At 45.8% G+C, this 24,015-nt stretch overlaps 1 protein-coding gene across 1 annotated transcript in view; it reads right to left on the bottom strand.

The window, feature by feature from the left end:
* The window catches only part of SPAG16 (sperm associated antigen 16), a 2,683,085-nt gene that overhangs the window by 1,081,453 nt on the left and 1,577,617 nt on the right, over positions 1 to 24,015 (bottom strand). The gene's annotated exons all lie outside the window — the stretch shown is intronic.

Here is a 24,015-nt window from a genome sequence, read left to right as displayed (position 1 = left end):
AGTCCCTGGAACGGAGGATGAACACCACAATATTCCCACTAGCATAACACAAAATGCAAATGGAAATGTTAGAAAATCTTATTGAGTCTATGTACTTTACTGAGAAAGATAAAGTAGATGCAGCCTATACATGTTTTATTTAGTTCTATTTTGTAACTGTGAAAGGTGGTTCCTAAAGGAATATGTCTTTTGGTGTTTTTGGATGTATTTTTTTGGCAGGAGATCTGAGAAGGAAAGGTGGGGAGAGAAATGAGGGAAGAGGAACCAAACACTAATATGGAGGGGTAGGTGGACAAGGGAAAATGTTGTGCGTGTGTTATTTCTGAGGTAGGGACAGTGTTTCCTATGCTCCTTGATTACAGCAGTGGTGGTGGCTCTTGGGGAGGAGGGATGGCATTAGCCGATGCCATTTTAAGATAAATAGCAGTTTTGCTAAAAGTATGTACTGTGTATTAGATTGTTAATGGATAATGAGTAGGAATAGGTGTTGGAGCTGTGCAAGGAAAATTTTGAAGTTGAAAGTTCCTAGATCAGTAGAAAATGCAGTTCTGAACTGTCCGCGAAGCAGAGATCTTATCGTGAAGTGTGGACGGGTTCTCGGACACGTCATCATCGTAAAGGAGCATCCGGCACTTGAACTGAACAAATGACAGACTCAGTTCATACGCGCGCCAGCGTATGGTCATTTGGCACTGTCCGGAAGGTCCGCTATGAAGTCAAATGTTTGTAGACGGCTACAGATGCAAAACTAGTTGAATTAGTTGCAAAAAGTGTATAGAAGTGTTAAAAATGATTCCAGAAGGTGGGAAATGGCAGAGTTTTAAGGTGACACTTTGTAAAAGGGACACAAATATTGCTATATTGGGTAAGTATGATATTAGTAAGTTGTAGGCAAATAGCATGCACTGGTAAAAAACTATGAAATTCACTGAAAAAATCTTGTTAAAGGGGCGTTATGGTTCACTTCGACTAATAAAAACCTATGAAATTCAATGAAAAAACTTTGTTTAAGGGACGTTATGGTTAAGTTGCACTAATAACCTATGAAATTCAATGAAAAAACTTTATGAAGGGGAAGTTATGGTTAAGTTGCACTAATAAAAACCTATGAAATTCAATGAAAAAACTTTGTTAAAGGGACGTTATGGTTAAGTTGCGCTTCTAAAAACCTATAAAATTTAGTACATTTTTTTTTTTAAAGGGACGTTTCGGTTCCAAGTGAAACCGAAAAACCGTTGAAATTCACCAGTTATGGTAAACTGAGCAACCATAACTCGCGCCACCACCGTGCACTGCTAAGACTAACACCCAGGACATCAAAGATGACATCACAAATGGCATTGATGACATCACTGATGACATCACATGCCAGGCTCCCTCTTTTTTCCTTTACTGACATATCTAGGCCAGTAATAGTCAGGAACTAAAAATTCAAAAAGTACTACATTTGTACACTTATACTTCAAATATTTTCTTACAGTAATTCACCTGGGGTTCACTCACAGCATATGAAACATATACATAGGGGAAAACACAGATTTGGAAAACAGCAATGTTTTCTATGTATGAAGATGATCAGTTTGTTTGTTTGTTTATTTATATAGCGCTCCAGACCCATCAGTAAGTAAGGTTATCAACACTTTCTTATAGTTCTGCTTTTTTTAAAATTACTTTACTTTCCTGGATATTCTCATATTTGTATACATTGTATGCACACTACTTTCTTTAGGGTCCAGTCACATTATATGATAGTTATACATAGTGAAGTAGTAGCTTTGAAGCAGAACAATCATTTCTGTGTATAAAGTTAATCAGTTAGGGTATGAAGATTGGCTGGTAATACTGTTGTTTACTTAATTTTCGCTGTATATGCTCATATGTGTATGTGTTGTTGTCTATTTGTGTTTTGTTTCGAACAATGCAATTATGTAGTAAGTATTTTATTAGCTAGTTATTAAATGTTGCACAGTAGGCAAAACTGTAATAAAAAGCATTTATCATTTTACTATTCAACATGGTAAGATTAATAATATTGCACATCCATCATGTATGTTGCACACAATGACTACGTTTCTACATTAGTAGCTTAGTATACTGAAAGAACCTGATAATAGAATGGAATTTGTATCAATGCATTACTTAATGCACTACGTACCTCATGATATTTATTCCAATGATCCTTCACACTTTTTTTTATCAACATTACTATAGGAATCCCTTGTACAGAATTTTCATGAAAAGTAAATGCACATGTGATGTCATCAGTGATGTTATCAATGACATTTGTTATGTCATCTTTGATGTCCTGGGTGTTAGTTTTAGCAATGGACTGTGGTGGCGCGAGTTATGGTTGCTTAGCTTACCATAACTGGAGAATTTCAAGGGTTTTTCGGTTTCACTTGGAACCATAACGCCCCTTTAAAAATGTTGTTTTTACTAAATTTTATAGGTTTTTAGTAGTGCAACTTAACCATACCGTCCCTTTAACAACGTTTTTTCATTGAATTTCATAGGTTTTTCAAATTATGTTTGTACTATTTTAATCTTTTGTATTGTGTTTTTAAATCTGTGTGTCAGATCAAATTTTTGATCAAATTCACAATAAAAAAAAATATGTGCAAATAGTTTACATTCAGTATTCAAAAAAGAACTGAGTCTGTCATTTGTTCAGTTCAAGTGCCGGATGCTCCTTTACATTTTCTGTACATTCACGTGCCAAGAATTGGACACAGATGCCGAGGGGACCCCCCGAGTCCAATGAAAGGTCACTGTTGTGTACGTAGGTGGATCCTGATCGGGCAGACGAGATTGCTCACCACAGAACAGCTTACAATCGGAGAAGCTGCATTTCAACGTGTTTAAATCCAAGTGCTTTTTACAGGGCTCAGTGCTTCACACATATGAACAGTTAAACCAAAGAAAAGGATGCCCAGAAACATAACAGTGTGCCCAAGAGATGTAAGATTAAAAGAAAACTGAAAAGAAGGACCCGGACAGATCAAGTGATGCTTCGTAGGTGTCCCGCAATGATAAGCTCTATACAACCTGCCGTTGTCCTCCAGAGGCACTGTCATGCTATCATAAGTTAAGGAATCATACATTCTAAAGCACACTTAGTCCAAAAGTGAATTCAACTCAAAAGGGCCAGTTTCAGTACTTGAAGAGGACTCTAAAAGGTTTCTTCAACAACAAACAATTAAACGAGTTCCTCTGCTGCACGTGAGCGCAACATTCGTGTGCATCTGATTTTATCACCCGGAACAGCCATGTCATCGACACATTGCACTAACATTTTGACCCACATATTTTACTGATACAGGTGTTCAAGGTGCTTGTTGCCTCTGACGGGGCAAAGGAGGACGCACACACAGAGAGATGTTTGCTACGCTTCTATATTCTAGCTCTACAAACCGTTAACTGGCGCTCTGCGCGCCTTACCCAGAACTCCCCATTCTCCCAACAACAACGTCACTGGGCCCCGCCTCTCCAACTGCGGGGGCAGCCTTTAACCCTGGAGTAGCCGGTAACACCACCCCCGGACAATATGTCCGAACATTAACTTAACATTCTTCAACTAGTTGCGTCGGCTTCTTGATTATCCGGCATGGCCTCCCATCACGAGCTTCGGACCCTGAGACGTTCTGGGCTTCCGTGTTTTTTTCTGTCCCTCTGGGATCTCCCTCAGCAGGGGTCCATAAGTCATCTCTCGGGACGCATGATTCCGGGGTAACAGGTCTTGGAGGTATCTCTGTATCTTCCCTCTTAACATAATGTTTGAACTGCTGACAGTTCCTCGTTATGGCTTTGTCTTGATCTTCAGCTGTCTCCATCGTCCCTTTCACTGCAGTGACCCTCATGGGGCTAGGGGCAAACCGCGAGTCTGTCTTCCTTGACACCGGTTTTTGTACGAGAACGTCATCCCCTATTTGGAAGTCTTTCGGCGCTGCTCTGCGTCGGGCATCAGTGTCCTGTTTAGCCCTTTCTTTCCCTTCTGTGTCTCTTTGGAGGACATCTGCATCTGGGGGCTCGTCGACTGACAGATTCCGTGGGATGCGAGTGCGTACTTCATAGCGGAACATGAGCTTGGTCGGTGTCTTGTTCGTGGCCTAGTGTGGTGTGTTCCGATAGTCTTTCAGGAGTCGACATAATGCTTGGTGCGGGTTGACTGCTTCGATTCTGGCCCTCTGTATTGTCTTTTTGATTGACGCCATAAAACGTTCCGCCATCCCATTTGCCTGCAGGTGGCGAAGAGTGATTTTCATGTAATTCAATCCCAAGTGCTATGCAAATGTCCCAAACTCGTGTCCACAGAACGGTGGTCCGTTGTCTGATTTGATTACTTTGGGGATCCCCCACTCGCTGAGTAATTCTTCCAATACCGCTGCTACTTGGGGAAAAGCTGTGGTGGTGACTTTTTTGACTATCGGAAATCTTGAATGTTCATCTATCATAAGTAGGAGATAGTCACCTGCTTCTGTGGGTCCATAGAAATCCATGGCTACTCGTTCCCATGGACGATCAGGTATCTGGGTGTGTTGTAGCAGTGGAGGAGTTTCGGCTGGTGACGTGCATTGGCAGGCATGACAGTTCTTCACCCACTCGTCGGCGGCGGCATCTAGGAATGGGAACCAGACACGGCACCTCAGTTGTTTTTTTGTGTTTTCAGCCCCCCTGTGCCCCTCATGGGCAGTGCGGACCACCTTAGTCCTTAGAGTGGCTGGGATGATGATCCGGCACCCTCTGAGTAGGATGTTATTGTCCTTTACAGCCAGTTCATTGTGTACTCTAGCCAGTCTCTCGATTTCTTGCTTACTCACCCCTAGGTGGGCCAACATTGCTCTCCGGTGGTCTTTCCATTTTCTGGTCATCGTGAGGCTGATGGCGAGAGCAGTTGTGGCATCTGCGGCCGATGCTGCAGCGACTGTCTCACGTGACAGTGCCATTGGTAGAGAGTTTGCTGCGATGTATTGCACATATGTCACATCCCCTTTACGCGTAACAGGGCTCCGAGCGTGTGTCACGACAAATAGTCAGCAGGGTTTAGTTTGCCGCCCGGTCGGTGGATGATGTCCTAGTTGTATTCTTGGAGGTGAATGCCCCACCGCTCGATCCTCGGGGCCATCTTGGTGTGTGGGTTCCCGAAAAGGGAGAGAAGCGCCTGGTGGTCTGTGATTAGGGTGAACTTTTTGCCGAATAAGAAGTTGTGAACATTTTTGCACACCCAGACTGCAGCCAGGATCTCCTTTTCTGCCTGGGAGTAGGCCATTTCTGGGGTTGACAGGGCTCTGCTTGCGTAGGCAACCACGTGCCTGGGGTTGACATCTGTGCCGCTGGTCTGGGCTAGTATGGCTCCTAGGCCAACCGAGCTTGAATCCACAACCACCTCTGTGTCCCACATCGGGTTGAAGTAAGCAAAGCGGTGAGCCTCGGTGAGGGCCTGCTTGATGTCAGTAAAGAACCGTTGACATTCAGGTGTCCAGTCAAACACTGCATCTTTTTGTAAAAGTCTCCTTAATTTGATTTGATTTTTATTTATAAAGCACAAAAAACCAGGCCCAGGGGCAACCGGGCGCATACTCTTAAACATGTTACAAAAAGCAGTAGTTACAGAAGTTACAAAAATATACAGCATATATACATGTACCGAAGGGTACCATTAACAGCGTATAATACAGGCACATAGCAGAGAGAAAATGAATATTCAGCCCTGTACCCCACATGGAGTCTGGACTGTGTCAAGGTCTCATGAGTCTTGGGTGAGCAGCCATGTTTAGCACTGAGTGGCTCAGTGAGGGACGCATAGTGAGGTATGTATCTCGTGCAGTATCCCGCCATGCCTAAAAAGGAACGGAGATCTGCGACCTGCTGGAGTTCACCGAGGTTGGTGATCGTGTCGACTTTGTGAGATTCCTTTGACGATCCAAAAACAAGAATGTCGTCCCTATAATTCAGGGCTCCACGTATGGGTCTGATGATTTGGCATATGGCTTTCTGGAAGATCTCGGCTGCGGATGAGATCCCGAAATTCAGTCTCCTATATCTGAATAATCCAACATGCTTTGCGAAAGTCGTGATCACTCTGGGGTCGGGGTGCAACTCCAGTTGATGGTAACCTTCGATCAGGTCGAGTTTGGAGAACATCTGGGCGTTGTTTAGTTGCACTATCATGTCCTCGATGCACGGACCTGGATGCCTCTCGCGTTGGATGGCGGTGTCAGCTACCCTCATATCTACGCACAAGCGTATCTTGCCTTCTTCTTTGGGTACAATCACAAGGGGGGACACCCATGGCATCGGTCCTGTCACTGGTTCGATGATGCCATCGGAGAGCAGTTGTTGAAGTGCTCTCAACACTGCCTCCTGGAGGTGGAAACCAACCCTTCTGGGGTGTAGCGGCACTGGTCTCACCGAGGAGTCTATGTGAAGTTTGATTGGGGGACCCTTGAGTTTCCCCAGACCTGAGAATAGTTTGGGGAATTTCCATGTGATTTCTTCTTGCGTGATAAAGTTTTGAGGTTGATTGCACATGATGGTACCGATTGAGTCTGTCGGGTTTTGTTTGTTCGATGTTGCAGTGATGGTGTCTCCCGCCGTTACGTGGATTTCAATCAAGCCCAGACGAGAGGCTGTGTGATAGCTGAGTAGGCACCGACTCCTGGCAAGTGAGCGAATGACATGGATGGTAGTGTCCACTTTGCGGCCGTTTAGGAGGAAATGGCGTGAGAAGTGCCCCATGGTCTGCAGAGGTGTGGCAGCTCCCCACTGAAAAATGTGTGAATGTGATGGGTCGAGAGCTGGTGGGCCTGGTATCTTGACATAGTCTTGCTCACCCATGATATTTACAGTCGCTCCGGAATCTACTATGAATTGAAATAGGCAGTTTCCCATCTTGATCGGGATCTTAGAGGCCTCCCGGGCTTCCTCGTTGTCGAGTATGAGGTTGACAAACTTGTCCTGATTGTACGGTCATATTGTGCATTGTAGGTGGTTGTTGGAACGTCCTGAAAGAATTCCTCAGCCCTGTATTCTTCGGGTGGGTTATCATATTCGTCTATTAGGTATCGAGACTGATCCGCCTGGTCGGGGATTGTCGGATATCCTGGTTCTTGGTATTCGTCGATGGCTCTGATGTATCGCTGTTGCGCTTGTTGGTAGTATCTTGGTTGTCTATATTGTGGAGATGGTGGCTGGAATTTTGTCCTGGTAGGCGCATGCGGGCGTGTCGGGGGAAACGGTATTCCTTCTCTGCACACTGAATGAAAATGTCCTTCTCTCCCGCAGTTTGTGCATCATTGTGATAGAGCTGGGCATGACCCCGAGTGTGGAAAAGTAATTCCACAGCGACAGCATTGCCTCTGTTGACGCGGGACTTGTGGGCCTTGCGTTCTGTATGGGTGTGAGCCTCTGTCACCCTGGCGAGGTGGCTGCATGACAGCAATGAGTTCATTGGTGTCTTGTTTGGGGCTGCCGGTGCCTCCCATGGATGCGGCTTGGGCGTCGACCCTTTCATAGATGCGAGCAAGCTCGCTGACTGCAGGAATGGTGAGGGGCTTTTTCAATAGTTTTTTTTTGAGTGCGGGGGAGAGACAGCCTTCTATGACCCTCAGTCGTATCGCATCCTCGAGGGAGAATGTGTCAAACTGGCAGTGTGCCCCTTTCACTCTTAGGCGGGTTATGCATTCATCCACTGTCTCCTGTGCAATTTGCGTACATTGATTGAATAGATACCTTTCGTAATCTTGATTCACTTCAATGATGAGGAGTTTATCTAGTGCTTTGATCAGTTCTGAGAAGTTGTTCTGTTCAGCTGAGGGAATTGTTTTCACGATAGTCTTAATATCTACACCTAATAAATTAAGAAAAATGTCTCTGATGTTGGTGGAGTCACCATCTCCTGACTCCCTCACAAAGTGCTGAAAGTCCTCCATCCATTCAGTCCATCTGGGCCCTTTCGTGGCCTGGGGAGTCATGTTGAATGGCGGAGGCATCCACAGCTGTATGGATTCCGCTGTGCGGGCAGGCTGGGGGGACGCAGGATTGCTCATGATTTGGGTTTAGCAGAGGTCCTGCACGCCTCACTAGCGGGTGGATGTGGAGATGTCCTGCTTATGGGTGCTTGGCTTTGAGTGTATAGCCATTGGTTGATCAGGTGCAGGTGTGTTTGTGCCTGGCTGCCTGGCCTGTAGTGCTATGGCGACCTATATAGTCTGGCCCTCCAAGTTTGAGAAGAAAGTCCACTCACCGGTGCGTGTGTGACCTGTAGCAGGGAAGATCCATGTGGCACGTGCTGCCCAATAGAGTTGCATATTTGTTTTAAACTGATCGTCTCTGCGGCAGAGCGCCGCTCATGCGAGGAGGAGGAATGTCCACTTGTGCGTATGAAACGTGCGTCCTTGGAGGGCCTGGTGGACTGCCAGGGCTTGGCGTGCTCTCCGAGTGCTCATGACTTCATAATGCATCAGAGGAGTTGGAGGCCCTGCGTGTTGCGGTGGGTGGGCGCCATGGCTACTTGTGCAGCGAAGGAGGAGGAGACCTGGCGGCTCGCCCCAGTCAGCGCACCTGTGCTAGTTGTCGAAGGAGGAGGAGGCTCAGTGGGTAGTCTGAACGCCTGAGCAATGCAGCGACAGCTAAAAGGAGGACTCTTGTGTGTGTGTGTGCGGGAAACAACCTCATCGCCAGTGTTGCCTCTGATGGGGCAAACAAGGACGCACACACAGAGAGAGGTTTGCTACGCTTCTTTATTCTAGCTCTGCAAACCGTTAACTGGTGCTCTGCGCGCCTTACCCAGAACTCCCCATTCTCCCACCAACAACGTCACTGGGCCCCGCCTCTCCAACAGCGGCGGCCACCTTTAACCCTGGAGTGGCCGGTAACGGTGCTATCATTTTACCATTAGGTGCCTCCTTGCATTCAGCAGGGATCAAAGCACATGCTCCTGGATTCCCTGTACACAACACACACATGCACCATTCTCTAGCACATCAGCATTCGTCCCATCCATCATACACACTTTTTTGTGTTTTTTTTTCAGGAATGAAAACACAATTCATATATTTTCATATTATTGAGGTTATCTTTCTTTTTTGGGGCTTTTACTGGTTCTGCCTGCACAAAGTTAAACAGTATTTCTGTTCTTATTTTACAATTCGGAATGTTATTTCAGACAGATTATTTTATGGTGCAATTAACTCTTGAGCTGGGCGGGTCATCAGTACTTGAAGGGAAGAGACTGGCCTACAGTAACTTGTACATTTAGCCACTACCCAATCGAATCCCTCCTGCACAACCAATGATGGCTGTGGAACCAACGACGTCTGGCAATGTAATCTCTGCAGATATCAAAACAGTCCTCTGCATCCCAGATAGAAAGAAATGCCCATTTGAAAATGTGCAAATCCACAACTTGCAAGCATCCAAAGTGTACCAGTATAAGGCATTTTTGCAGGGGGTTAACTTATAATGCCATGTCAGCCGTGAGCACCACTCAGTATTTGAATACCATGCAAGAAAGACTATTAAATCAAGACCATTAAGCCCTGAGACAACACAGACACTGATCCAACTTGCATACCATTGCGCCTGGCCTGGCTTTATGTAAACTACGCCGGGTGGTGGTAGAAAGGGTTGACCACAGCTTCAATGGTTCATTTAGGCCATTCTATGATAAGACTGGAGGCAAGCATTATGCTTCAACTTCTTTAATTTACTACTCCTCAGCAGTTTCAACAGACCAATAAAATCTACAACAAACACTGAAAACTGTCTCAACAGACTTTTCTTGTTTTGGAACTACAATCCCCATAGTCTCCGTAGTCCATCTCACTCCATGCTCATCTATGACCACTTCCTGTCCCTGAGCTCCTCCTCTTCTTCAAGCAGATAAGTTTTATTCCTGTTTATCTCGCTATAGAATGTTGATTATTAATGGCATATAGCATGATGTAGGAGTAAGAGGATGTTATAGATTTAACTTAGCAGACTGTGACAGCGCTGCGTAGGTAGATCAGCCATAGAGCCTATACTTAAATTAAGATTTATTGCATCTCATCACAAGCGCGACGGCATAGCAGCGCTTGGCGATTGCGAGCGTGCGTAATACATTACTGGCCCGTTCGTGCGGGAGTACCCCGCAGCGCGACCACCCCGTGCCGTATGACCGGCACTTTAGGGGTGGCTGCCCCACGCCGCAGGTGTCTCCAGCGGCCCCGAGGAGCCGCGCGAACACTGATGCTCCCAAGCCCCCTCCTTCGCAGAGGCGGAGGCACGGGAGCTGCAGAGCGGCAAGACACTGCAGCCCCCTCCATCGCAGAGGCTGGAAGAGCCGCGTGTGTTGGATGCCGTGAGCCACCAGCCCTCTCCTTTGTGAGGGCAGGGCCGAAGTACGGAGCTCGCTTCTGCGTCACATTGTTTTCAGCGGAGCGGAGTACACGTACCGAAGCCGGGCCGGGCGGTGATTTTCTATAGTAGCTACTCGCGTAGCCAAGTCTGATCACTCACGATCCCTACAGATAGCGGAGCACACACACTCCGGATGACACGCCCGCTTTTTGTGCTTACAAAAAACCAGCATTCATGAAGTGCTGGAGCCTTGTGAGGCAGGACAAGGCTGTAAGCCTGAAACTAAGCACAATGCCCACAACATCCAGACCCACATACAAGACATTAACCCATCGCAGGCACAGCCAAGAACCAAATAAGTCTGGTGCAGCCACATTAAAAAAAAAAAATAAGATATATAATAAAAATCTGATATACAGGTTTACAGGCTGGTACATTTAAAAGTACCAGCAGCACCTGTAAGTGAAAGGGCGTTCTAAGACACCTTGACAGGTATAACAGGCAAACAGCACCCTCCCAGAATGTCTGATTTTGAGTGGAGTGAAGAGGAGCAGTCGTTAGACCTAGCTGCCCGCTTCAAGGAGGTGCTGGAAAGCTCACTTATAGATGCAGTGGCCCAAGGGGTTTAACCTCTGCAAGACAGGCTGGAGTCCTTGGAGGCAATTCTCCACCAGCCCATAGACAGCACCATGCAGACAGCGCGCACGCCCACAGAACCCTCAGAAACAGGGTCAAAGGGGAGTACTAAGGCCCGAAAGAGGAAAGCCTCTTGCGACCCCCAGGGCCCGGTGGAAGGGGCGAAGGAGAAGGCCCCGGAGGTCGTCGACACCTTCGCAAAGCTCCGAGAAGCATATTTGCAGCGTCAGACAGTGCCGAACCTCACGACCCCAGCTCCAGGGGAAGAAGTTGATGGAGAGGAAAACCCAGGCTTGGAAGAGGAGCCAGAGGAATGAGGACCCCCCCTCCCAAGAGGAGGACGAGTTAAGGAAGGAGGAGGAATTAAGACCCAGCGAAGGGAAGAGAATCCGCAAAGAGAAACACCTCAAAGAGGTGGAAGAGGATATGTTCGATCCGGACAGCATCCGGAATCCAAGATCATCGGACTGGCAGCCATCCCCAAGGGTTGCTCAGTACATGACCAAAAGATTAAGAAAGGCACTGGACAAAGAGGTTCGTCAGCGCCTTGGAGCGGAGTGTCCGAGACCGGACCTCCCGGGAAAAGTAGCTGAAACACCAGAATTAGACCCCAAGATGCTTTCTTTCGTATCGAAGTCCAGCAAGGACCCCGTAAAGGTATCGATAGATCTTGGAGGAGCTGCCAGGAGAAGGTAGTCGACCTAGCGGGTCCGCTAGCGAAAATCATGTACCTGGCAGAAAGGGCAAGAGATACGGGAGAAGAAGTAGACCCTGACGCCCTAGCAGGCTGGGCACAGAGAGCAGTATGCCTACTAGGTAATGCGAACTGCTCCATCGCCTCAGAACGCCGGAGAGGACTATTGCTGAAGATCGAGAGGCAGCACAAGGACTCCTCTTCAGAGAGACCTTCGGCAAGGAGATGGGCTTCTTCGTCAGCACCTACACATCACTAGAGAAAGCACAAGCTTCAATCTGTAAGATCTTCCCAAACCGAGTTTTTGCCGGGACCAGCCGCCACAGGGGTTGCTCGGCTGGTCGTAACCAGGGAGGAAGAAGACCCCAGAATCCCAGAGCTCAATACTGGGAGAGCAGACAGCAGGACTCCTCCTTCCCTACCAGAGGGCGATTCCAAAGAGGACGCAGAGGGAGAGGAGCCGGCCACAGACAAGGATTCACACAAGGTGAGAGCTGCACATTAGCCCCCAGCTGGGGGGAGAACTGGTATGTTCTGGAGAAGCTGGCGCGCGCTTTCCAGCGATGCCTGGGTGTTGCCAACGGTTCTAGGTCTGCACCTAGAATTCATAGAACCTCCCATGCAAGAGCCCAAGCCGCACCAACAGCGTCTAGAGCACGCAGAGCAGAGGCTGCTAGACCACGAGCTATTTCAACTGGCGAAAAAGAAGTGTCCGAGAGACCCCGGCTTCATTAGCAATATGTTCTTAGTGCACAGAAATGAGAAAGTGCGACCCATTATAAATTTAAAAGAACTAAACAGTTGGGTGGTTTACCGACATTTCAAGATGGAGGGCATCCACTAGCACCGAAACTCGCTCAGAGAAAAAGATTGGCCGACGAGACTGGATCTGAAGGATGCTTACCTGATTATCCCAATAGCAGAGGAGTTCAGGACCATCCTGGCTTTCCGTTGGAAAGGGCAGCTTTGGCGATTCAAGACCATGCCCTTTGGGCTTGCATCAGCTCCCTGGGCCTTCACCAAGCTGATGAAGCCGGTAGCAGCAGCAATAAGGGAGAAAGGGATAAGATTAATCATCTATCTAGACAATCTCCTGCTGTTAGCCAAGAACCGAGAGGCTCTCAGATACCAGACAAAATGGGTCCAGGACTTGCTAGCATCTCTAGGATTCCTAGTGAACGTAGAGAAGTCAGATACGGAACCTGCGCAAAGGCTGGATTTCCTAGGCTTCATCCTGGATACCAGGAAAGCAACGCTGGAGCTTCCAGCTCGGAAGATCTGCGACATCAAGAGGGAATTGAGAGGGTGTCTACAAAGACAAGTAGTTTCTCTCAGGACACTGGCGAGAATAGTGGGGCTTTTAGCAGCTTCCATTCAAGCCATATTTCCTGGACCCTTGCACTATCGCGCACTGCAGAGGCTATACGACATCTGCAACAAGGCTTGAGGTATAATGAATCGGTACCTTTCAATCCAACAATCCAAGACAGAGCTGTAATGCTGGTTGAGGAATATGGATACCTGGAATGGGCATGCCATTTTCGGAGACCGTCTGGATTTGGTCATAGGATCCGACGCCAGCCGGCTGGGCTGGGGCGCAAGGTGCAGAGATCTACAGACATGAAGAAAATGGAGCGAGGAGGAACTTCGTCTTCACATAAACTGTCTGGAGCTGCTAGCAGGATCATTTGCGATCAGAGCCTTCACGAAAGGGAAGATGAGATTGTGCGTGCTACTGAAGATGGACAACATATCAGCAGTGCGATACATAAACCATCTAAGGGGCACCAAATCCAGAATGCTAGTCGAGCTAGCAAAGGATTTCTGGCACTTTTGCCTACAATCAGAGACATCGGTCACAGCGGAGTACCTCCCAGGGACACTGAATGTAGTAGCGGACTGGAACTCGCACTACTTCACGGACTCCAGCGATTGGAGACTAGAAACAGCAGTGTTTCAGAGGATGAACAAGAAATGGGGCCCGCTACACATAGATCTCTTCGCATCCCGGTGGAACGCCCAAACAGCAGTGTACTTCAGCTGGAGGCTAGACCCGAGGCCTCGGGGGATGGACGCATTCCTCCAGGAATGGAGCAGAGGCCCACACTAAGCTTTTCCCCCATTCATGTTGCTGAGCAGAGCTCGAGGGAGAAAGCGGAACTGCTGGTGGTAGCACCTCTATGGAAGTCACAAGTGTGGGTCCCAACGCTTATGGAGTTAGCAGTGGATCACCCGAGAATGCTCCCAGAAGGAGAACACCTGTTCACGGACCCAGCTGGGTCATATCATCCTCTGAGAGTGAGAGAGACACTCCCGCTCATCGCGTGCAGGATATCCGGAGACGCTGGGCGCTGCCAGGCGTTTCGGAGCAAGCTGCTCAGCTCATTGCAGAATCCTGGGCTCCGTCCACGAGAAGGAGCTACGACGTGGCTTGGGCCAAGTGGTCTAGCTGGTGCAAGGGGAGAGGTGTTCATCCCATTTCTGCACCTGTAGTGAGGATTCTAAATTGTTTAGCGCAGTTATTACAAGGCGGAAGGGCATTCCGTGCTATAGCAGTGTACAGGACCGCAATATCCGCAGGGCACCTGTCGATAGAGGGAGTTACGGCTGGAGAGCATCCAGCAGTGGTTAGACTAATTTGAGGAGCCAAATTTAAGGTGCCTCGAGAACCGCGATACAAGACGGTCGGGGACATCCAGGACATCCTTAAGCTATTGGAGAGTTGGCCCGGGAACAGATATTTATCCCTAAAACAATTGTCGGGGAAACTAGCAATGCTTTTATGTCTAGTTTTGTGTAACCGCGTGTCAGATGTGAGAGTGTTAGAAGTAGATAGGAGATCATTTGGGCCAGAACGCGTAACGTTCACAATAGTCCAGAGGACTAAAACGGGTATTTCTTCACTAAACTACCCATATTTTATGAGTACACCTAAATGGTGTGTGGCAAGCTGCGTCAAGGAATATGAAAGCAGAACAGCACGCAGAAGGCCTTTTCAGGGCGTATCCACAGCTACTATTGCCAGATGGGTTAAAGAAATCATGCAGGCAGCAGGGATAGATGTGGGGAAGTACGGAGCACATTCAGTACATGGAGCTATGGCATCTAAAGCCTTTAAGACAGGAGTATCCCTTAGAGATATTATGCTAGCAGCATATTGGACGAATGATCGAACATTTAAAGAGTTTTATTTAAAGCCGACTGACAGTTTAGCGGTCATGGTGCTGGGAAGCTTTAAACAAGCATGATGCTTGCCTCCAGTCTGGTCATAGAATGAAAATTACCCCTGCTAACTGCGCAGGGAGTATTAATTCTATTAAAGACTAGGAGGCGAGCATTAAATTCCGACCCAAGCTATGTATTGCATATAAAGTATTGGATTTTGCATGTGATAAGACTGTTATGTCATTGGCAATACGTGGACACCACCCTGAGTTTTCTGTTTTGCGTTATTCCTAGGGGAAGAGCAAAAGAACAATTGAAGTAGGAGACTAGCAGTGGTAGGCGCCTGGAGTCGAGGAAGTTCGACATTCGGTTTGGTGTGGTTCAAGTCTTCGCCCAGTTAGCAGGACTTTGTGTGGAGTTTAAAGAGTGACTTTTCAGAGCGAGTAAAGAAGAGGAGGAGCTCAGGGACAGGAAGTGGTCATAGATGAACATGGAGTGAGATGGACTACAGAGACTATGGGATTGTAGTTCCAAACAAGAAAAGTCTGTTGAGACAGTTTTCAGTGTTTGTTGTTGATTTTGTTAGTTTGTTGAAACTGCTGAGGAGCAGTAAATTAAAGAAGTTGAAACATAATGCTTGCCTCCTAGTCTTTAATAGAAGTAATACCCCCTGCGCAGTTAGCAGGCGTAAACTTCATTGTATGGATTGTTACTTGCAGGCCTTCATTTTAGCACTGTCCTGTAATAAACCTGGTATTATATAGCTTTGTTTTATTTTGTATTCAGTGTGGCGAGCCAGAAGAAGGACACAGACTCCCAGATGACGTGATATATAATCTTTTATTAAATTAGAGGGATAATGCCTATCTTTCCCTAGAACTATGGGTGATCCCTACCCAGGTTACTAAGGTGCTCCAAAAACGACCCTAATTGACCATACCACGAAGAGAAAACTGACTTGGGTCAGGAGAATGACTTCCTTCTCTGGAGGTATAGCTAGTAAAAGATTTTTATAGCCAATCCGCAAATAATCTTTCATGACTTCTTGTATTATTCTCTTTAGTTCCCCCAGTGCGTTGTTGAACAATGTCTTCGCCATGGATCCCTTTTGAGGGAATATGCTTTTGATGTGACTTTTTCACATTTATGTTAAAACCGTTCAACTCCTCTTGTATTACTTGACTTTGCAACTGTTTTCTGTCTTTACATTCAGGGTTATGTCTTTCTCTCTCTTTAAGATTACATTGTTTTTGTACAGGATAATGAGTTATTCTTCACCTTTTCGAGGGTATTTTCTTACACTGATTCTCTTTCTCTTTACCAGATTCTTTTCCAGCGTTTCTTGCGATTCATAAGCTTTGTATCTATCTGGCTTCAATGTTAATTCTGTTTTATGACTTTTACTGTGATGAGTTAACTGTACAGTATAATGATTGTCTCTTGATTCACAACCATTGTATTTGACTTCAAAGTTAACTCTACTTCACATCCTCTACTGAAACTAATTAACATGTAAAATAATGATTGCCTTGAACCTTCTCATACCTCCTGGTCTCCTGATTACCTTAGTTTCCGAAGGGGGATGTATTCGGATGGTTCTCTCTCTGGGCTTGCTCTCTCTTCATGCACTGCCAGAGCCGTCTTTTCTCTGGTGTTAGGCTCTTCAGTCCCTCTGCTTGTCTCGTGGGATCCCGGTGCTCGACTGCATGCCTGGATGCTGTGAGACCTTGCATAGCTGTGGTATCAGCAACATTCTTCAGATTGACGGAGCACCACATATTTGTTCCTGTGGTCTCGCCACCACCTCCTGTTGGGCTCTCACTCCAGCATCTTCTCAAGGTTCTTGGCAACTGCACATCTGGTGTACTGTGTGTTGCCACTGCAAGCAAGTTTAAAGCTTGTGGGATTCTCTGTTCTCGTCCTTGTCAGCTGTCACACAGTCAAGTACCTCCCCAGTCAGCAAATCTCTCTCTCATCTCCTGCCATTCTCTGGACATACATCTTTAAACATACTTGTCCCAGTATCTTGGACACCATGATTTAAAGGGATATGACCCTTTTCCACACAATAATGATATATTCATTAGTAGTTTATTCATTCCAGTCTTGATAGTTCATGTCTTCTTGTGTTGTAACACATCCCAGGTAGGCCATAGTATGTTTAACCCGAGGAAGTTCCTCACAGGAATGGGAGTCTTTATCCCAAATGGGGAGTCTCTCCTGGTGAGGTTGCACTTGCCTCTACCCTTTGGGAGGGTACCTCCCTAGCCTCACGAGTGGGGGAGGGGGGGACTCGCACTTGGGGAGAAGGGACACATTAGCCAAACAGTTTGCACGCAGCACTGGATCACCACACAAGCACTACAGAAGACTGGGCTTTTATGTCTTTACCAAATGCATTTTGGGACAAGTATTCTGGAATGGCACACATTATAGACATTTCAACATTCAGCTGGATTGGGATAACCTTTTCCCTGTGAAACTTGCTCAATAAACATTAGTGCAGATTTTAATCAAGCAGTGTGTTTTAAATGTAGTAATTAAAAGATGTGCTGCTGTTTATAGAGAGGAAATATGCCATTGCTAATCTAGGGGTCTTGAACATGGACACTTTGATCTCTGGATGGAATTCTCCCTGCAAGCCCATCCTTTCAGGACCAAACCTGGAAGGCTCATTGCTGCCCTGAAATTAAACATTAGAAAAGAAGCTTGTTGACTCTCCAGTGCCCCTAGCGGAAACATACTTAAATGCTGTTCTTCTGTGACATACCTTGCCATGCTTCTATTCTCTATTCGAGCGCCCCTTTCAGTGGAAAATGAACCTTTGCGCAACTGATAAGATTGTTATTAGTATTTTGTGTTTAACTGTAAGCCATTTTAGAGTCCTAAAAAGTCACTGAAGCTATAGCTCGAGCCAAGTTTCAAGTCCAAGGCTGCTCCCGCTTACGTCAAGTGTTTGACCCCTGCACTACAAATGTTGTGATCATGAAACCTATACAAGCAAACATAAGCTTCAGTACAACATGCTAAGACATCATGCTCTCTGCAATATCTTGGGCATGTCATTCAGCGAATGCTTTGCAGGACAGTCGATAATCCAACATGTTTGGTATGTCCAAAGCCTCGCACATGGGCAGTGGAGCAGTTTGTGTCTTCTGCCACATTACAAGTCCAGTGGTAGCTGTGCCGGTAAAACCGGCAGGCTGCCGCCGGACTTGTGAATTTTTCTGGCGCTTGGCTTCACGGAAACACCAGGGGATTACGAAATCAGTGTTCCTGGAAGTCAGGCGCCAGAAAATCGTTAATACCCATTCCCATTTGAGTCCGATAGGACTCGATGGGAATGGGGATGACGGAAGCACCGGCACCGTTTATAACAGTGACGGTGCCGGTGCTTCCGTGAAAGTCTGCGGGCGGCTGCCGTTCCACCCGCCAAGTTAGGCCTGGCGGGCAGGACGCCATTGGCCCATTCAGACTCAGAGTGTGCCGGTCTGGTAACAATGGTGCCGGTAGGCTTATCAGCACCATTGTTACCGGACCAGCACACTCGTAACGAGGCCAAATGAAGCCGAATTGTGCAATTATGTGGGCAGAAAGAACAATAATGGTGAACATGTTTTATGTCCCTTTGAGGTTGTTAGATTCTGGGGATCTTCCAGAGTTATTTTTTTCTGGAGCACCTTTCATGCACTTGCATTAGTAAGCATTTGATGGAGCTGTAACAGAGAGAAATAATATCTTGGCAGTGGGCAGATAGGGTAGACATGGTGTTGGGTGAACCATTCCTGGGGTAACTAGTGTTGGAAATTTAGCACTGCCAGGCACGGGCGTCGAGAGAGAAAAAAGGAGTCCTGCAGTAGGAGTCTTGTTGACAGTGAAAAAAGATGTTCTGAAATATGATGAGGTGGTACTGCCAGCATCCGTCAAGCAGTCTGTTTCACCTTTCCAGGGTCAGTTGACAAAGCAATGAAACATTGCATGAGATGGACTAGAGCAGAGGAGAAACAAGCCAAAGAGAGAGTTGGTGGTCGTCAGTGTTGCGGTCAGTACTGACAACAGAAGGAAGGGTCCTGCCAGCAAGGTACTACCTAGTGGTGGTGAGGCCAGGAGAGCTGTGTCCTAAAACTTACCGTCAAGGACACAGACTGCTTACATCAGAGACAGAGCCTCTATGGAGAAACAGAAATGATCAAATAACCTGGCCCGTGCATGAAGTACAAGCTTGGCCACTTGAACAAGCCATCCTGGAGAAAGTGTGGAGTGAAGCTGGCTGCTCAGTGCACAAGGAGCCACCAGGGAAGCAGGATGCCGGGAGTTGAGGCAGGTCAGGAAAGGGCAAAGCTCTACCGAGTGAAATGCTGAGAGAAAAGCCACCAGAGAGTAGGAGACTCGGAAAATGCAAAGACAAAGCAGTGGCTGCCGCAAGGTGCCCAACGAGAAGAGAAGAGTCAAACACAGTGGACATGGAGGTGGAACCATATGGCACATGGAGGGGCCTGAACCCGAGAAAATGACCCCAAGGAAATGCCAGCAATGAAGGTAGAAGGCAAGAATGCACAGTTCCTCAACTTTTGGTTAAGTTACTACTGCAAAACCACAAAAGAAAGGTGGGAAGACATTGTTCCAAGGTTGAAAGACTTGTTCTTAAATTCAGTGTTTTAGTACTGCAGGAAAAAGCACAAAATGTTAAAGTATCCAGAGGAACAGTCACAGGAGTGAATGCCTTGTTCAGTAACACACATATATGCCGCATCTGGCATATTCGCACCTCTTTTGGCTCCAAGAAACTCTTCCCTCATAATTAAGTGGAATATTGTTTTAAAAGACCTATACATTTTTCCCACTCTGTCCTAGACAAGGTTGAACCCGTCTTGGATATAGAGCTAAATACGACAATCATTCGTGAAAGCCCTATGAAGGAAAACTATACTTGGACTGCGACTAGGAGGCCCCGACAGGATGCACAAAACAGCCACGAGAACTCCTGCCACCAGTCTAGTTGTTGTGCAGTGAGGGGAAACCAACAGTGAATAAAAAGAGAGAATGGACAAGCCCACGGTAGTAGTAGAGGCAGAAGCAGCAGCAGTGATTGTTCGAGTGATTGGGGAGGTCGTGGAAGCCGAGAGAAGAAAGGCAGCCTGATGCAACATTGTTACACGCACTGCGACTGGCATCAGAATGTGGGAAGCATTCATAGAAACGATTGCGGCGAGAGATTGCGCAAGTTGGAAAGGATCTGGCTGAAAAGCGGCCATTGGAGCAAATAGGAAACCAGCGAGGCGACGTTGCCCAAGCACCACCACTTGAGTGGAGACTAAGTTAGTGAAGCATTCGGAGTGCCGAATGCTATGCTCGTCATGTCGGCAAGCTGAAACACCCATACCAGAGAAGAGGTTCCGAGAACACTTATACTGAAAGGTGCGGTCCCGTTTTAATGAGAGGCGGCAGGCACCTATTGTTTCATCGCATAAGGAGGAAGCAACTGCTGAACTAGAAGCTGGTTCAGCAAGGCAGGGAAGGCTAACCAACATATCACCCGTAGCGAGAAAAGCAGTTGGCAGACTGGAATCCGGTCCCAGTACACAAACAGCCCTTTCCACCACGGTGGGATTACTGAAGACGCGAGGGTCTCACACAAGCTCAGAGACCTGAAGCGAGCCAGAGACAGAGAAGACATCAAGACAGGTACATGTCTGGGTGGGGGAAAACAGGGGCTTGTGAATGAGACCGAGCAGTGACCCTACCAGAGTAAAAAGAATTTACAACAAGAACACCAGAAAGCACTGGACTATTGTAACTGGGAAATTAACGGATGAAAAAAAAGTGGGAGAGTTAATCTACTTTTCCCAGAGAAAAGAAAGCACAGTTGGGAAAATTATACCCCGGCGCCTATTTGACAAGTATAAGTGTGTCTCTTCCTCGTCTCAGTCATTTGGGAACTCATCAGGCAAATAGGCATTATCTAACTATGATACCTGCGCTTGTAAAAGAAGAAGACCACCACTCGTCCTCATCCTTGTCCTAGTCATTTGGGGAAACAACATTGGCAGTATTTGGCAGGGGAGTAAACCCAACTCTGCCAAAGACAGAAACATATTATTTAGATGACATGATCATTATTGTAACTGGCAGGAAAGACCAGTGGTAGAGTATTGTCCTCCTTGACATTAACAATCCCGGTTTACAGGAAGGAAACCATGTTTTCCACAGGAGAGACGTACCAATAGGTTGTAGACCTTTCCATGGCAAACTTGATTCATGAGACATTCTTTTCTTTAAGAGAACTGTTATTTTGCAACACTTTGGTTACTACCCAGATTTTGAAGGTTGAGGCATAAGAACCAAGGAAGGGTGTAGGAAAACAGCCGATGGACGCCTTGTTTTTCCCTTGTAGTACATTTTGTAGTATATAAAGTGTGAGGTTCAGAATAGGATTTGTACACGGGAAGGTGAACAATCTTTTGGACATCTTGACAAGGACGATGTCATTAGTTAGTTTTGGTGAGGCAGGGAAACCCCTCCTGGAGTTAGGGCTAGTGAGGCGTTGTTTCCAACCCCCTTTTATTATTTGAATTAGAACATTGTGACAACCAAACAACTCTGTGTCTGGCTCCTAACTCCGACCTCCCACATGTATGTGATACTACAGGAAAAACTGCACGGCTACTAAGACCACTTCAGATGTATGTTGTATACTGAAAGACAAGTACAGAAATATTGGGAATGCTACGGATGCATGTTTGATTTCGAACACCAACTACCGAAATATTGAGAATACTAGTGATGAATGCCGGAGACTGAAAGACAACTACAGAAATATTAAGAAATGTATTGATGCATGCTGAAGACTGAAAGACGACTACAGACCTATTGAGAATGCTAGTGATGAATGCTCGATACTGAAAGAAAACTACAGAGATGTTGAGAACACTAGCGACGCTGGAATTAGTAGATCCTGAAACACAACTAGAGATATGGTGCACACTACCAATGCATGCCAGATATGGAAAGATAAACACAGATGCTGAGAAACCTATTCATGCATCCAGGATACTGAAAGAAGACTACTAAAATATTTTAAAAATCTACTGATGCATGCAGGAAACCTAACGGTATCCACAGAGACATTGAGAACACTACGGATGCATGCTGGATCCTGAAAGACAACTACAGAGATGTTGAGAACACTACAGATGAATGCTAGATACTGCAAGGCAGCTACAGAGATGTTAATAAGACTACTGATACATGCTGGATACTGAAAGACAACTACAGAAATATTAAGACAATTACTGGTGTATGCAAGAAGTGGAAATACATCTACAGAGACATTGAGAACACTACCAATGCATGCTGGATCCTTCATGCAGGAGATACAGTCATTCATAAAAGACACAACATAGATGATTAACATCCTAGCACACATGAAAGTTGACCAAGATGACTTATTAGTCTCTTTCCATGTGGAAACATTTCACACAAGCTTCCCACAAATGGAGAGTGTCATGGTGATGCCAGAGTATCTAGACAAGCATACTACAACGCTAGAGAAAGTCCCAACACCTTTTGTGTTAGAATGCACAAGGATCACATTGACAGAAAACTACTTTCTTTTTTAAGGAGATTTCTATATCCAAAAATACAGCACAATTTTGGGTGCAACATTCGCCCCTGATATTGCCAATTTATATATGGACAATTTCGAGAAAAAAATCTATCTACCATGAGAATAATCCCCACAGTCAGATGATAGACGGTTGGTACCATTACATCAATGCCGTGTTTATGGTTTGGAAGGGTTCTAGTCAGAAATTGGAAGAATTTCTGATTTGGCTCAACAACCATGATCAGTTTATAAACTTCACTATGGCATATGATCCTGAAAAGATGGCCTTTCTAGATTTAATGATCTATAAGTCGGGCAATGGCACCCTTGAGATGACACTTTTCAGAAAACCAACAGATAAAAACACCCTTGTCCAATACGACAGTTTTCACCTGTTGATTCTTAAGAACAGTCTTCCAATAGGTCAGTTCTTGATAACACGAAGGAATTGTACACAACCAAAGAAATTTGAGAAACACAGTAACAATCTGAAAACACATTTAAAAAAATCTGGGATAACCCCCCAAAATAGTACAGGCTGCCCATAAAAAACGCACAACACGCTACACGGGAGACCTGTTTAACTCCGTCAGAGAAGATTACACTGGAAAGAAATTACCTGTGTGACCACGTTCAGTCTGATAATTAACGATCTCAGGAGAACAATTCTCAAGAACAGGCACGTAATACAAACGCCAGATTTCACACTAGCAAAACCCAGGTTTTCCTTTAAAAGACAAACAAATCTTAAGGACACCTTGCTTCAGACATATCCAGCAACAAACCACACAGAACCTAGGGAGGCCACATGGGACCTTCTACCTGTATTTGATCATTTCAGATGTGGCAGATGTTCTGTCTACCCCTTAACAAAGGATATGAAAACTGTAGAGTTGAAGGGAAAAACCTGGGTTCTAAAAACATTCAGAAATTGTCTCACACAATGGGCCATTTACAGCATAAAATGCCTGTGCAACTTGATTTATATCAGAAAAACGAATGACAAGTTAGACCAAGAATTTGCGAACATCGATCTTGTGTCAGAATAAGGTAGATAAACTCCTGGTGCCACATGTTTTCAATCAATCAAAAACCTTCAGACATTTTTTGGTTTGTGATACAAATTATTGCGAAACCAATTAGAGGGGCACCATGACTTATTGCTGAGAAAAGCGGAACAAAAATGGATTTATAATTTGGACACGGTCCAGAGTGGCCTAAATTCATGTATAGAATGGGGATTATTTACGCAGTAAAAGCCCCCAAAGATATTTCCATCTATACATGTTTTCCTGTCCTCGTGCCAAATAGACGAATGGCCAAAAAGTTCTTTAAAAACCAAAAAATTGAAATAATATTTTTCAAAGAGAAAATAATACAAGACAGTATGTTCTCTTGCAGGAGAACAAATAATTCTTTAGCCTTGGAGACATTAAAATATGGAAACAAACAACCTTCTCTTTTGTAATTGCGGGCACATTCAAAATTGTTAACCAACATTATTGAAAATTCCTAACATCAGAACAACATAACCGCAAGGTGATGCGTAGAATAAGTGTATAATACACACCCATCT

Source organism: Ambystoma mexicanum, chromosome 9 (assembly GCF_040938575.1).
Source record: "Ambystoma mexicanum isolate Mex_15411 chromosome 9, UKY_AmexF1_1, whole genome shotgun sequence".
Lineage (NCBI taxonomy): Eukaryota > Metazoa > Chordata > Amphibia > Caudata > Ambystomatidae > Ambystoma > Ambystoma mexicanum.
This window is presented reverse-complemented; position numbering and strand designations above follow the sequence as displayed.